This window comes from Ornithodoros turicata, chromosome 6 (genome assembly GCF_037126465.1).
Source record: "Ornithodoros turicata isolate Travis chromosome 6, ASM3712646v1, whole genome shotgun sequence".
In the NCBI taxonomy this organism is placed as follows: Eukaryota; Metazoa; Arthropoda; class Arachnida; order Ixodida; family Argasidae; genus Ornithodoros; species Ornithodoros turicata.
The window spans coordinates 40,864,546-40,868,399 of NC_088206.1; the positions used below are offsets into that span (position 1 = coordinate 40,864,546).

The 3,854-nt window shown below is 49.4% G+C and overlaps 1 long non-coding RNA gene across 1 annotated transcript; it reads right to left on the bottom strand.

The window, feature by feature from the left end:
- Positions 1–312: 312 nt before the first annotated feature.
- LOC135397898 (uncharacterized) lies at positions 313–1,032 on the bottom strand. Its single transcript, XR_010423854.1, has 2 exons — positions 917–1,032; positions 313–493 (listed from the first exon to the last, which is right to left on the bottom strand). It is a non-coding gene; the product is annotated as an uncharacterized LOC135397898 (long non-coding RNA).
- Between the last annotated feature and the right edge of the window lie 2,822 nt (positions 1,033–3,854).

Genomic DNA, 3,854 nt, shown 5'->3' on the forward strand with positions numbered 1-3,854 from the left:
TGCTGTTTACTTAATAAGAAATTGATTAATTGTGTAATGTTGGAATAATCTTCCCTATTGCGCTCGAAAATGTTCATAACTGTAGTAGTAGGTACTGGACTCCCACAGTGCACAACGCCCAACTGGCCTGAACACGATTTAATTAGCAATTAGAGCTAATTGGGACCCCCCACATTAATCAGCACCCTCCAGGGAGCCACCACACTAATTGGGGAAAGTCTAACTCGTGTCCAGACCAGCTGAGCGTTGTGCACTATGAGAGTCCATAAAAAAGAAAAATAATAGGCAGAAAATAAAATAAAAAGATAGAAATAGAGTGGAGAGAAACAATTTATTCGAAAATCAACGATGCCGCGGCGAAGAAGCCGCTCCGCAACACCCGAGTGACCAGCGCCCGCCATGTTGGTAGTTTGCACCCAGCAGTTGCAGAGATCGACGACAGGTGGCCACGTAGTTGCAAGGCATCACACCAGATGGCGCCACCATCATAGCTCTAGAGGAGAAAGACAGATAAGATACTAGCGGCAGGTAAAAATGGCAGCACTGCTAAACAAGTCTAGGCATGCGAGAGAAAAGGTCTAACCGCTACTGCTAAACAGAAAACAGTACACATCGGGGAAAAAGGCTTACGGGGGGACGATCGCTTAGGCCTAACCACAACACTACGCAGCTAACACAAGGCGGGAACCACACATCGCTAAACATGCGTCAACAGGCTTGGACACCGCAAAACAAGTCTAAACATGCGAGAAAAGGCTTATGGGGGGACGATCGCTTAGGCCTAACCTCAACACTATGCAGCTAACACAAGGCGGTAACCACACATCGCTAAACATGCGAGAAAAGGCTTAGCACGAGCGCGGTCACCGCTAAACACGGCAAACATACGAGAAAAGGAGCGCGTCAAATCACTCACCTTTTCCCCCGCGGCAACTTCCAGGCAGAAACTGAGCGAGTGCGGAGAACACACGTCTGCTCTCTACGAGATCCAGCCAGAAACTGAGCGAGCGCGCGGAGCGCACGTCCGTCTTACGCGACGGTCCGAGAGAAACTGAGAGAGGCGACGCGCAGCTGCAGCTATGTATGCGCGCGCGCCCTCTGCTCCACCCGTCCGCGCATGCGCGCGCGCTGCTAGCTCCCTCTGCGCCGGCCGCGGGTGTTTTCGGTTTCGGCTCTCTGCTGCGCGCGCGCGCGCGCTCCTAGTGGCGACGGGTGGCTTTTCAGTTTCGCTTTCATTCTCCGTTCTTTGCGCGAGCGCGTTTATCTCTATAAAGGCAGCGCGCACCGCGCTCGCGTCATCACTACGTGAAGATGTTCAGCTACCACTCTTTACAAAATTGTTCCCGCACCCACGCTTCTTGGGAAGAAGTGGAGAAGGAATGTTTCAACGGCGAAAGTCCCCGCAACGAGCTCGTCATCACTGCTTTTCGCTACGTGATAGACATGGTAGGCTTTGGCAATATAGGAGAGATCTCGCCGGGGCCGCTGCAGGAGATGGTGCGTCGGATCTACGCCCGTTACAAGAACGTCTGCATAACGGTTCCAGACGGACCCCTGGGACTAATGAGCGAATTTGTGAGCTTGGCCAACGCAGAATTCAACTACATCGCTGCAGACATCGTGGACCTTCTCGCTCGTGCCATCGCTCATATTAAGCACGCCCTGCGGAAGCAGCGACATTTGCAAGCAGTCTACATCGTCAATTTTGTCACTGATTTATTGAAATACCGATTGGTTATTGACATGCAACGCATTAAACAGTCCGAATAACTTTGACGAGACTCTGCGTGTTCTTTCACTGAAACATCTTTATTGAATACATACAAAGGACTTGGTCGATAGATGCCTGCTCTTTGTTCCACGGTCACTCGATTCACAAAGGCGCTCACGGTCTTCCCTGCACAATGCTGTACAAGGAGGGGTCCTACTGCTATACAGGAAGGCAGTTGGGCCTAACGGGGAGGTTGCTGGACGGCGTTTCCTGTGCTGCATGATGTGCGACGACAGCGGCTACCGCTTCCTGAAAAACAATGCCATACATAGAATACACTCTCACAGCAGAGACGGTCAACTTACATTTTGCTCCACGAAATGCCTCGCGTCGAGGATGAATATGCCCCTCTCACAGCAGAACCACTCGACTTACATTTTGCTCCACGAAACGACTCTCGTCGTGGATGAATGCCCCTCGTGGGCTTTCGATCAACCGTCGTAGAACCAGACCGTCTCCTCCCCTTCTCATTGCGCTGATGGCGTCTGTACTTTGGACACCGCGTCATGTCTTATTCGACGCCTTTGCAATAACGCATAGGATGTCGACGATGACAACCAACGAAAAATGAAAGAAGGTTTTAATTTAACCCCAATTTGAAATAATTCTCCCTTTAAGAACTCCTTAATTTTGCATAATCAACATGGTCTCTAATGAAATTCGTATTATGCACGAATTCTCCCCCCGTTTTGGAATAATCTAACGAAAAATGAAAGAAGGAGTTCAATTTTGAATAAGGCCAGATTAAAATGTTCCCCCAAATCTTCCCATTACGTCTAATCAGAATTCTCTTACCCATTCCCAATTTTGAGTGATGTGGATGGTACACCGCAATACCCCATTAAGCCTAATCAGAATTCATGGCCAACATGAATTCTCGTCCCTCCCAATTTTGACTGGGGCGGGGGACGCCCCGCAATTCCCCATTAAGCCTAATCAGAATTCATGTTCGCCATGAACTCTCGTCCCTCCCCAATTTTGAATAATGCGGGCGATGCTCCCCCTAATTTTGAACTTAGCGGAGCCTAATCGGACCTCATGTTAGGCATGAAGTCCCTCCCCCCAATTTGAAATAATTCTCCCGTATGCACCTAGCAAATAGAGAAAAGGAGGCATTAATCAAACATCGATCTAAACACATACAAATGCACTTACCTCCTGCGCAAGCAGATCCAACGTTGTGGTGGTGACATCGTCGACATCATCATCTTTAACTGCGGTCTATCCCACGCTCGCTTTTATACGCAGGATCTGTGGTTTCCTATTCTTCTATTGTATTGGGGCAGAGAGAGAGAGAGAGTCGCGTGATGCGAAAGACGATATGCGAAAGACGATATGCGTTTATTGGCTGACGTGTTTACATGGGTGCTTCATGGTCTTCCATAAGAACCCAGGGATTCAATCTAGTAATAAAGGACCAGAATAAGGATTCTACGAACAAAAACCACAATCGAAAAACACTTGCGGTATTTGACTCGCCATCCAGCGTTCAGCGAGTTCTCTCCAACCCGCTGCACTCGCTCTGTTCCACTGGTGCACCAGGGAGTAGAGGAGGTGCTCCGCTTCCCCGAAGCTTAAAGGAGCAGTACCTTCTAGCGGTAAAGTATGCTCCTCTAAGCTTCGGGGCACTCTCTCTCTAGTCCCCGCTGCACAGCGATTTCTCGCCACTCCCTGGTGTAGCACGCCATGAGCACTTCTGTGGTTGCCGTCTCAATGTCTTCTTCTTCGCCTACGATGGCGAACGCTTGCAAAAACGTCTCCATATCCAAGCGGGGCACATCTCCCCCCGCACCGGGGATCAGCTGGAAAAATACCTGCACAATGTGTGTCACAGTGAAACCTACAGAGGAACGTTAGGTATTAGAAAATAACTATTTCTAAACAAGAAGAGATAGCGAAAAACTTACCAAACGGCGGACGAATGTGGACCAGAAGGTCCAAAATTGTCTGGAACGTATGCAGCATTGTCTCGGCGCTCTTGATTCGAGAATAGTGGACAAGGGGGGGTACAGGGGATGACCATCTTATAGTACAGGGTTCTCACGCTCGCACTAACCCCATTCACGTCATATCCATCGATTAC